General features: G+C 37.5%; 1 pseudogene; it reads left to right on the top strand.

The window, feature by feature from the left end:
* The first annotated feature begins 530 nt into the window (after positions 1-530).
* LOC106822726 (antizyme inhibitor 1 pseudogene) lies at positions 531-2,925 on the top strand (annotated as a pseudogene).
* Positions 2,926-12,409: the final 9,484 nt, after the last annotated feature.

The raw sequence follows: 12,409 nt of genomic DNA, 5'->3' as shown, positions 1-12,409 counted from the left end.
ATATAAGCTTCTGGTGAAAAGGAAGGCAGAGAAGAGAGAGATACAGAGAGAGATAAAGGTGAATCATCATGTCAAGAAGAGAGGAACTGAATGGCAGGGCGAGAAGTAGTTTCAAACGTGTGCTGAAGGCAGGCCAGACTGGGTAAATGCAGACAAAGGTGAACGTACACAATGAAAAATAGTCAGTAGCATTATGTCTGGAAACCGCAGGGTGATGCTGGAGGGCTTTGAGCAAACAAAAGCTGTGGATATAACATTTCTGCAGGAACCCAGTCTCTATAAGGAAAACAACAACGACAGGGTAAGGAGAGTCTGGAACTGAAACAGAGGAATCTGGTAGTCTGCAGGGACAGTCACCTGTATGTCTTTTGTCTTGGCCGACATTGCTGGAGGATGAGAGCAGGCTCTTTTGCAATTCTAAATTAGCTGTATAAAAGCAAAGGCACAACTAGCAAACCCTTACTTGTGCCACAGTAAAAAAAAAAAAAAAAAAAAAAAAAAAAAAAAAAAGACACTCTCTGGCTCTTCGCTGGGTTGCGGTGTTTGCCTTTTTCGCTTTCTCTTCCTCCTCTCATCCTTTCTCGCTCTCCTGCTCTGCAGTGTGACGAGGCCGAATCCTCTCCCTACCCAGCCCTTGCCTCTCTTGTCCCCGCGCTGTTCTATTTCTCCCGTTCAGCCGCCGCCGATACTGCTGCACAGCTGGTGTCGATGCTGCGCTTTTCCCCCCACGTCGTCCGCGCAGCCCATGGCCCAGGCCGCCTTGGGTATTTCTGCTCAAGGTAACGACATCCCTCTTTAAAAATTCCACGGAAAAAGAGAAGATGCTTTACCCGACTCTTTGGGCCGTTATCTCACGGCAAACTTTCTGACCAAGTATACAACTACCCAGAGGGCCTAGGAGAAGTGCTGTCTAGAGAGCAGGTTGACTTCAACGCTGAGCTACCCTGGGAACCTAGCTGATGATAGGGGGGTACCATCTCCTAACTTGTCCATTTTGTTGCATAGTCTAAGGACCCAGACATAAGTCTTAGTGGCCCGTCTCTTGTTTTTCCTGGTTTATGACTTTCGGCTTTGTGGAATACAGCTGAGATGAAGGGATTTATTGACGATGCAAACTACTCTGTTGGCCTGTTGGGTGAAGGAAGAAACCTTGGAAATGTTATTGATAACTATGTTTATGAGCGTACCCTGACAGGGAAAAATGCATTTTGTGTGGGAGATCTTGGAAAGATTGTGAAGAAGCGCAGTCAGTGGTAGAATGTAGTGGCTCAGATACAGCCATTCGACACGGTAAAGGGCGACTCTGCCCCGGCGGTACTTGAGATCTCGGCAGCTCTTGGAACTGCATTTGCTTGTTCCAGTAAAACTGAAATGGCTTTAGTGCAAGAATTGGGTGTATCTCCAGAAAACATCATTTACATAAGTCCTTCCGAACAAGTCTCTCAGATAAAGTACGCAGCAAAAGTTGGAATGAATATCATAACGTGACAGTGAAGTTGAATTGAAGAAAATTGCACGTAATCACCCAAATGCCAAGGTCTTACTACGTTTTGCAACAGAAGATAATATTGGAGATGAAGAGGGTAACGTGAAGTTTGGCACTACCCCGAAGAACTGTAGGCATCTCTTGGAATGTGCTAAGGAACTTGGTGTCCAAATTATTGGGGTTAAATTTCATGTTTCAAGTGCTTGCAAAGAATCTCAAGCACATGTACATGCTCTGTCTGCTGCTCGATGTATGTTTGACATGGCTGGAGAATTTGGCCTCACAATGAACATGTTAGACATTGGTGGAGGCTTCACAGGAACTGCATTTCAGTTGGAAGAGGTTAATCATGTTATCAGCCCTGTGTTGGATGTCTACTTTCCTGAAGGATCTGGCATTAAGATAATTTCAGAACCTGGAAGCTACTATGTGTCTTCTGCATTTACACTTGCAGTTAATATCATTGCGAAGAAAGTTGTTGAAAATGATAAATTATCCTGTGGAGTAGAAAAAACCAGAAGTGATGAGCCAGCCTTCATGTATTTCATGAACGGTGGTGTTTATGGTTCTTTTGCAAGTAAACTGTTTGAGGACTTAAATACCTTTCCAGAGGTTCCCAAGAAATACAAGCAAGATGAGCCTCTGTTTACAAGCAGCCTTTGGGGTCCATCCTGTGATGAGCTTGATCAAATTATGGAAAACTGTCTTCTTCCTGAGCTGAATGAGGGAGATTGGCTTATCTTTGATAACATGGGAGCAGATTCTTTCCATGACCCATCTGCTTTTAATGATTTTCAGAGGCCAGCTATTTATTACATAATGTCATTTAGTAATTGGTCTGAGATGCAAGATGCTGGGGTTACTTCAGACACAATGATGAAGAACTTCTTCTTTGTGCCTTCTTGCATTCCGCTGAGCCAAGAAGACAGCTTTTCCACTGAAGCTTAAACAGGCATTAACCCTTCTTTAGATCTGAAGTTGCAGGTTAAGCTTGTCTGGTCTACATTCCAATGTGGAAAAAATTCAAACAATCTTATTCTGTTAATTCTCTTGGAAACAAAACTATTAATAATAGCTATTTGGGACCAGACAAAATCAGCTTTTATCTATAATTTACTGGGGGTAATTAGGAGACTTAGATAATGCATCCAGATTTAAACTTACCAGTTTGTCCTATCCCCTTAAGCGTTTAAAATAAAATATGCAGCAAAATGGATGACTTAGTGGAGATAGAAGCCCATTAATTGGGTTCCCCATTAAACCGTTTACATACAAGTACACAGTTTTTATACTAAGAATTCGTGTTAAAAAGTCTTGTAAAGTTAATGTCTTTCACCCAGATATATCAGATGTCAGTGAAAGAGCAGTGTGACTTCCTTAGATAGGTTTAGCGTATTTAGAATGTGTAAATTTGTGCTTTGAACTGTAGTTTAATAAATGTAAAATTGCATCATAGTATTTGTTATATTTGACCTAAGGTAGTATGATTGCAATAAAATTTTGTGTAGATTTTACTGTTTTTACAGGCTAAAACTTTCGGAAAGGGGCTAGCTAGCAAAGGTAGTTTTGAAATAGATGTGTATATGGACTGTTTGAAGGTTATTTTCCTTTATAGCTCATTTACGTTCAGTTTGGCTCAGTACATTTTTCAGTTATTTAATTAGTAATTTAAGTAAAATGTTTGGTAAATCATTGTGAAGTTCAGATTCATTATGGAGAGTAGATGTGCAGTAAGCATGATGTTTAACAAGTTTAACACCAAAAATGTTAATCCTGCATAAACCAATTGTAATCATTAGTAGATGTTTCTGTATAGATAGAATGCATAGAGTACCTTAGTAAATTTTTGAATCACAAATCTTTTGGCTGAAATGGAAGATTCTATTAAATACTTGGAATAAAATTAGGGAGAGGGAAATAAAACTGCAGAAAACTCTGTAGCACACTAAAACTTAAAGGAGGGCTGCATCTGTTTCCAGAAACCTGATGCTCTTTTGCACGGAATATTATTTAAATTCAGAGTTGTGAGGGGTTGAGGAGAAGCACACCTATTTTCAGTTTCTCAATTGCAGTGATTTCAAACTTTAGGGGTTTGTTTTGTTTTAGCTACTAGTTTTTTGTTGTTTCCCATTTGTTCAGCTTAGTAAATTACTTTTAATACTAAAATTTTCTGGTGATTGAGGGAAGGGAGTTAGCATCACTAACCTCACAGTTGTTGCCAGGAATTTGTGTTGTTCACTGCTAGTATGTTGGTAATCCTAGATCTCAGAATCACAAGTAATAAAATAACAGGGGTCATTTTTTCCTAACTTATTCTATGTTCAGTTGTGGAATTTCTGTCTCCTAAGAGGAAATGTGACTTCACTTTGGTGCCAATGGACAGAAAATTCTACCTGTGCTACATAAGTTTGGAATGCACTTAATAGCTGGTTTTTACATCTTGATTTCAAGGTGGAAAGAAATTGATCATGAATCTCTAAGAAATTTCAATCTTAAACAAGTAGGTGCTTAATATTTTTTGATTTGATTAATGCCCATTTGAATTTCATGGGTTCTATTAAAAAAAATTTAGGACCCCCTAAATCTGTTGTCATCTAATTACCCTTGGACTTTTCCAAGGTATAATATGGGATTTTATGCAAAATTCCAAGCTACCGTGCAACTTTTTTTAACTGTAATAAGGAGGAGGAATCGTTCCCAACCTTCTTTACAGGTAGTGCTTTGTGGTCCAGAAATGCGAGACCTTTTAAAAGATGGTATGACTTGGAGTCCTTGGCTTGACTATCACAACTTTGAGCTTCATGGCATCTCAATTTTGCCATAGGTAAGCTATTCCATGTATAACAGCTCAGAGTTGCAAATACCACATGTGAGTGATATGGTAACTTTGAGAAATGTCTGTATTGTATTTGGAGACTGTTTGCAGTAAATCTGAAGTTTGAACTTATGTATTTCAATTTGGTATATGCTAAAAAAGTACTGAATGAAGGTAATGATCTTTTTTTTTTTACAATATTGTAATCTCAATTCAGAATTTAACTGAAAATATAAAACCCAAATGATTTCTATATAGTAAATTGAACTGTAAAGGTAAAAAAAAAAAGGGAACAGAAAACCTTTTCAATGATCAGCCATGCAGTATTTATTTATTTATTTTTGTAAGGAAGATTGGCCCTGAGCTAACATCTGTTGCCAGTCTTCCTCTTTTTGCTTGAGGAAGGTTGTCGCTGAGCTAACATCTGTGCCAGTCCTCCTCCGTTTTTTATGTGAGATGCTGCTGCAGCGTGGCTTGACCAGTGGTCCTAGGTCTGCGCCTGGGATCTGAACCCGCGGACCCCAGGCCGTCGAAGCAGAGCACGTGAACTTAACCACTACACCAACAGTCTGGCCCCAGCCATGCAGTATTTTTAAAGGAAGCTAAGAGAGTAACAGAAGAAAAGCACATACATGAAACTGTTTCTTCCCACTGGCTCAATTTGTGGCTTTGCCTCCATACGTTATTTCTATCACAGCATGGCTCTTCTGAAGGAAGCTCAGACCTCCCTGGTCTGCCTTCACTAACTAAGCCTGAGTGTAACTGAGACTGTCCTTGAAAGGAAAAGTAGACCAGTGCTAGTGTTATGCACCCAGAAAATGGCATGGTGTAGAAGTCAAATCGTGGAGAATTTTTGGATCATTCACATCATCTTTGCTTTTGTTGGCAAGGTTAACTAAGAGCAAGCAAAATGCTTTGAAGTATTTTGTGTAGCAAAGAAGAATGAGGAATTCATAGACTTTGAGTTGGAAAGGACTTCAGAGGTTTTCAACCTGGTCTCCCACCCAGTGGAAGAATTTTCCTCTGCGATCACTGTTGGCCATCCAGGCTTGGCCTGGCGTCCTGCCCTCCCAGTGTTCCCACCTTTCGTGGGTCAGCAAGTTGCTGTGTTTGGCAGTTCTGGTCATTGGGAAGATGTTTTTCCCCGTTGTAGCTTCAGTCCCGTTGCTCTGGGTTTTCTCTGAGAAGGAACACTGAGAGCGTCCAAGCATTGAGAACTCACCATGCAATAGTTACAGAGGGTCCTGGGCGGGACTAAGGAGTCTGTTTGCTGAGGAATAAACATGAAACTGCTTTTTTTCCCCTCTAATAACAGCTATCCTGGGGACCTATGGAACCCGTCTTTCCCATTTGATGCTGAAATCTCTTAAGGATCTCTTTTGTGATATCTTATTTAATTTCTATTATTAAAAGACTCTTATTTGGTCATTAAGACTTAGTGCTGTCCATCTTGAATTTAAGTTTCTTACTCAATTAAAAACTCTTCCCTCTCGTCCAACCCTTGTACTGGCTGGACTTGGGGTCTCGATGGCCTGGAGGGCATGGCAGTGGGGACAAGACCCGTACTCACAGTCCATCTGTTAACTCCCTTGGCATTGGTGTAAAGATGAGATAGGGAGAGGGAAGAGACAAGACACTTCTCTACATGACTGCCTGCGGGTGAATGTTTTCAACCCTCTTCATTACCTTTGACACCACAGACCTGCAAATATTTCAGGACTACTTCCATGCATTCTTTCCTTCCATTACTTTTCATATAACAAGGTCTCATGTAATTCATATTTTAGTTTCTCTAAGATTAAAGAGTTCATCTACCAGTTAAAAAAAAAGAAGAATGTGAAGTATTCATATTTATATCAGCTCCTCCCAAAGTATGTTACACCTTTCAAAAATAGATAAAAAATAACTGCCCAAATGCATTCTTTTTTTTTTTTTTTGGTGAGGAAGATTGGCCCTGAGCTAATATCTGTTGCATCTTTCCCTTTTGCTTTAGGAAGATTGTCACTGAGCTGACATCCATGCCAGTCTTCCTCCATTTTGTATGTGGGACACTGCTGTGGCATGGCTTGATGAGCAGTGTGTAGGTCTGTGCCTGGGATCTGAACCCGCTGCCAAAGTGGAGTGCATGAACGTAACCACTCCACCACTGGGCTGGCCCCCCAAATGCATTCTTTGATGAAATATTTTTAGAAAATTCTTCCTTCTGTTTTTTCCTTTCCCTTTCCACTGAGAATTTCCATTGCATATTAGCATATTGAAGTCCCTGATAAACTTGCTTGACTTTGATGACCCCAACTTGTCTTAAACTTAATTAACCGTGGAGCCATTTTTATCACAAAATGTGTTACATACACATTGCATAACCTTAGTAGTCCCTCCTTATCTGAGAGGGATACATTCCAAGACCCCAGTGGATGCCTGGAACTGTGGAAAGTACTGAACCCTATATACACGATGTTTTTTCCTAAATGTACATGCCTTTGATAAAGTTTGATTTCTAAATTAGGCACAGTAAGAGATTAACAACGGTAACTGCTAATAAAATAGAACAATTATAACAACATCCTGTAATAAAAGTTGTGTGAATGTTGTCTCTCTCTCAATATCTTATTGTACTGTACTTGCTCTTCTTGTGATGATGTGAGATGATACAGTGCTTACGTGATGAGAAGAAGTGAGGTGAATGATGGAGGCATTGTGACGTAACATTATTTTTGGACCATGGTTGATCTCAGGTAACTGAAACCATGGAAAGTGAAACTGCAGATAGCAAAACTGAAGATAAGGCAGGACTACTGTATAATAACTGAGTGATTTGTACAAATTACACTGTTACTAATATTGACTGTTTTATGTTATGGTTTAATTTTCTTAGACTTAAATCTTTGATCCGTTTGGAATCCATCCTACTGTATAGCGTGAAGTATAGATGCAATACCTCATGGCTAACTCATGTCTCAACATTGTTTGTCGAAGAGCTCATTTCTCTCTACTAATTTGAAATACCACCTTTATCGTGTATTAAATTCCCTTAGTATGGAGTCTACGTCTGGACTTTCTATTTAGTTCCGTTAATCAGTCTCTTTGTAAGCCAGTACAACTTTGTTTTCATTTCTGTGGCTTCGTAATATGTTTTAATATCTGATAGGGCTTGGACTCCTCTTGTTTTTGTGGATTAAAGTTTTCCTGGCTATTCTGTTTATTTTTCCACGTAACCATCAGAATCAGCTTGTCTAATTCCTCTCCACCACTCTATCCCTTCTCCCCCGCTGAAGTTGGTATTTTTACTGGGATGTTAAATTTGTAAGCAACATAGGGTGGGCTGACATCTTTACAATGTAGGATCTTCCTAGCCAAGAACATGTGTATTTTCATTTGTCTAAGCCTTTTTTATGTCTCACAATGGAGTTTTAAAGTTTCATTCTAATACGTGTTCACATTTCTTGTGTGTTCCTAGATATTTTACCTTTCATTGCTATTGTATGATCCTTACAGTCAATATTTTTTTCTAAGCTTTTTTATATATATGAAAGCTATTGATTTCTGACTATTAATTTTGTGATCTGTTATATTAACAGAATTCTCTTTAGTGGTGTTGTTTTTCAGTGCATTTCCACACCTTTTCCAGGTATACGATCACAGCTGCAAATAAGGATGAGTCTACCTTTCTTCTTTAACTTCATGTACCACATTTTTTTCTCTTATGTAATTGAATTGGCTAATACCTTCAGGAAAATGTTATATAGTAGTGGTGGCAAGGGCAGATGTTTTTTGTCACCAATAATATTTAGACTAAGTTTATTATATTTTATCAAGTTAAGGAGTATCCTTTTATTTCTATTTTATTGAATTCTTTTGATAGAGAACAATGTTTGAATTTTCACATATGCTCTCGAGTGTCTATAGAGATGATCATTTTTCTTCTTAGATCTGTAATATGAGGAAATATGTGTTTCATATTTGAATTCATGTTTAATTGTCCTGTTATTTCTGGAAGAAAATATGCTTGATCATGTTATGTTATTTATTAATGACCTGTTGGATGCTGGTGCTAAGACTTTATTTGAACTTTTGCTTTAATATTTATAAATAAGATAATTTGTTTTCTTTCTCAGATTTTGGAATAAATATTTTAGTCACTTCATAAAAAGAATTGTGAAGTTTTCCTTCTTTTTCTATGCCCAAGAACAATTCAAACGACTTTGGATTTATCTTTTCTTTTAGGTTTGGCATAATTTGTCTGTGAAACCCTCTGCCTGTTATTTTTTTAGTGAATAGCTTTGATTATCTTCTATATTACTTCCATTTTAATGATCTGATTTTCTATCTTTTCTCTTATCGATTTTGACATTCTATGTTTTCCGAGAAATGACTCATTTTATCCAGGTTTTAAGATTTATGTACATAGAGTTAAGAAATATTATACTCTTATGCTTCTTTTAATTTTCTCTGAATCTATGATTATCCTCATTATTATTTCTTTCTTAGCTTTATATATTCTCCTTTTAAAATGAGATGACTAGTTTGTCTTTTTATTGTTTTTTTCAAAAAAGTTTCAAATTTATTTATTAATTCTCTTGTTTTGTGTTTGTAATTTGTTCACTTCTCCTATCTTTATTAATTCCTTCTGGTTTCTTTCATTATTCTCTTTCTAAGTGTTTGAACATGATATTTAAATTATTGGTTTCATTCTTAAGAGCAAATATTTAAGAAGAATAAATATTTAAGACTACAGATTTTCTTCTAATATCACTTGAGTGTGTAGACCATAGGGTCATATAAATAGTAGTGGATTTCTTTTTGTTTTTTGTATTTTTTTCTGAGGAAGATTAGCCCTGAGCTAACATCTGTGCCAATCTTCCGCTATTTTATTTATGGGTCACTGCCACAGCATGGCAACGAGTGGTGTAGGTCCATGCCCAGGATCTGAACCCATGAACTCAGGCTACTGAAGTGAAGGGTGCTGAACTTAACCACTAGGCCACAGGAATGGCCCCAATAGTAGTTTATTATTATTATTATTATTTTTTAGTTTGTGGATTTTAACTATTATGAATTAGACATTCAAATATTTTTGTATTAGGATGTTCCTCATTTTCTTATCAGCTTAGAGCTCTTTACACTAAGCATATAAATTCATTGTCATATGCATAACAATGATATTTCCAGTTTAACTCTTTATCTACAGTGTTATGTACAGATTTAAATTTTTTTCTTTTTTTTCCATTTATTTGTTTATTGTTGGATGTACATCATAATATATTTCTAATTCTCTGTAGATTACATCATGTTTACCACCTGAAAACTAATTATAGTGCATCCCCTCATGTGTAAGCTTAATCAGCCCTTTTGGCCTCACTCCTCCCCCCTTCCCCTATGGTAACCACCAATCCAATCTCCAATGCTATGTGTTTGTTTGTCATTGTTTTTATCTTCTACTTATGAGTGAGATCATATGGTATTTGGCTTTCTCCCTCTAACTTATTTCACTCAGCATAATACCCTCAAGGTCCATCCATGTTGTCACAAATGGCCAGATTTCATCATTTCTTATGGCTGAGTAGTAGTCCATTGTGTATAAATACCACATCTTCTTTATCCATTCGTCCCTTGATGGACACCTAGGTTGCTTCCATGTCTTGGCTATTGTGTATAATGCCACAATGAACATAGGGGTGCAAGTATCTTTATGCCTTTGTGTTTTCCAGCTCTTTGGATAAATATCCAGCAGTGGAATAGCTGGAGCATATTGTAGATCTATCCTTAATTTTCTGAGGATACTCCACACTGATTTCCATAGTGGTTGCACCAGTTTGCACTCCCACCAGCAGTGAACAAGGGTTCCCTTCTCTCCACATCCTCTCCAACACTTGTTGTTTCCTGTCTTGTTAATTATAGCCATTCTGAAGGGAGTGAGATGATACCTCATTGTAGTTTTGATATGCATTTCCCTGGTAGCTAATGAAGTTGAACATCTCTTCATATGCCTGTTGGCCATCTGTATATGTTCTTTGGAGAAATCTCTGTTCAGATCTTTTGCCCATTTTCTAATTGGGTTGTTGGTTTTTTTGTTGTTGAGCTGTATTAATTCTTTGTATATTTTGGATATTAACCCCTTATCTGATATACGGCTTGCAAATATCTTCTCCCAATTGTTAGCTTGTCTTTTCGTTTTGTTGATGGTTTCCTTTGCTGCGCAGAAGCTTTTTAGTTTGATGTAATCCCATTTGTTCATTTTTTCTTTTGTTTCCCTTGCCCGGTCAGGCATGGGACTTGACAATGTGCTACTCAGACCGATGTCAAAGAGCGTACTGCCTATGTTTTCTTCTGGAAGTTTCATGGTTTCGGGTCTTACATTCAAGTCTTTAATCCATTTTGAGTTGATTTTTGTGCATGGTGTAAGGGAATGGTCTACTTTCATTCTTTTGCATGTAGGTGTCCAGTTTTCCCAACACCATTTTTTGAAGAGACTCTCCCTTTTCCATTGTATGCTCTTGGCTCCCTTGTCGAATATTAGCTGTCCATAAATGTGTGGGTTTACTTCTGGGCTCTCGATTCTGTTCCATTGATCTGTGTGTCTGTTTTTGTGCCAGTACCATGCTGTTTTGGTTACTATGGCTTTGTAGTATATTTTGAAATCAGGGAGTGTGATACCTCCAGCTTTGTTCTTTTTTCTCAGGAGTCCTTTGGCTATTTGGGGTCTTTTGTTGTTCCATATAAATTTTAGGATTCTTTCTTCTATTTCTGTGAAAAATGTTGTTGGAACTGTGGTAGGGATTCCATTGAATCTATAGATTGCTTTAGGAAGTATGGACATTTTAACCATGTTAATTCTTCCAATCCAAGAGCATGGAATATCTTTTCCATTTTTTTGTGTCTTCTTCGATTTCTTTCAACAATGTTTTATAGTTTTTGGTGTACAGATCTTTCACCTCTTTGGTTAAGTTTATTCCTGCTTTCTCTGCATCTATTGAGATGATCATGCGATTTTTATTCTTCATTTTGTTAATGTGGTGTATCATGTTGATAGATTTGTGGATGTTGAACCATCCCTGCATCCCTGGAATGAAACCCACTTGATCATGATGTATGATCTTTTTAATGTATTGTTGTATTCGATTTGCTAGTATTTTGTTGGGGATTTTTGCATCGATGTTCATCAGTGATACTGGCCTGTAATTTTCTTTTTTTGTGTTGTCCTTGTTTGGTTTGGGTATCAGGATAATGTTGCCTTCATAGAATGAGTTAGGAAGCCTCCCCTCCTCTTCAATTTTTTGGAAGAGTTTGAGAAGGATAGGTATTAAGGCTTCTTTGAATGTTTGGTAGAATTCACCAGGGAAGCCATCTGGTCCTGGACTTTTATTTTTGGGGAGGTTTTTTATTGCTGTTTTGATCTCCTTACTGGTAATTGGTCTATTCAAATTCTCTACTTCTTCTTGGTCCAGTTTTGGAAGGTTGTATGTTTCTAAGAATCTATCCATTTTTGCTAGATTATCCAATTTGTTGGCATATAGCTTTTCATAGTATTCTCTTATTATCTTTTGTGTTTCTGAGGTGTCCGTTGTAATCTCTCTTCTTTCATTTCTGATTTTATTTATTTGAGCCTTCTCTCCTTTTTTCTTGGTGAGTCTAGCTAAGGGTTTGTCAATGTTTTTTATGTTTTCAAAGAACCAGCTCTTGGTTTCATTGACTTTTTCTATTGTTTTTTTAGTCTCTATTTCGTTTACTTCTACTCTGATTTTTATTATTTCCTTCCTTCTGCTGATTTTGGGCTTTGTTTGTTGTTCTTTTTCCAGTACCTTTAGATGCACTTTTAGATTGTCTATTTGGGATTTTTCTTCTTTGTTGAGGTAGGCCTGAATGGCTATAAACTTCCCTCTTAGAACCATTTTTGCTGTATCCCACAGATTTTGGCATGTCATGTTTTCATTTTCATTTGTCTCCAGGAATTTTTTGATTTCTTCTTTGATTTCTTCATTGACTTAATCGTTGTTCCATAGCATTTTGTTTAATCTCCACGTTTTTGTGGCTTTTCTGGTTTTCTTCCTGTAGTTGATTTCTAGTTTCATACCTTTGTGGTCAGAAAAGGCGCATGGTATTATTCCAGT

This window comes from Equus asinus, chromosome X (genome assembly GCF_041296235.1).
Source record: "Equus asinus isolate D_3611 breed Donkey chromosome X, EquAss-T2T_v2, whole genome shotgun sequence".
NCBI lineage: Eukaryota > Metazoa > Chordata > Mammalia > Perissodactyla > Equidae > Equus > Equus asinus.
Note: the sequence above shows the minus strand (reverse complement) of the source record. Positions and strands in the feature narration are given on the sequence as shown.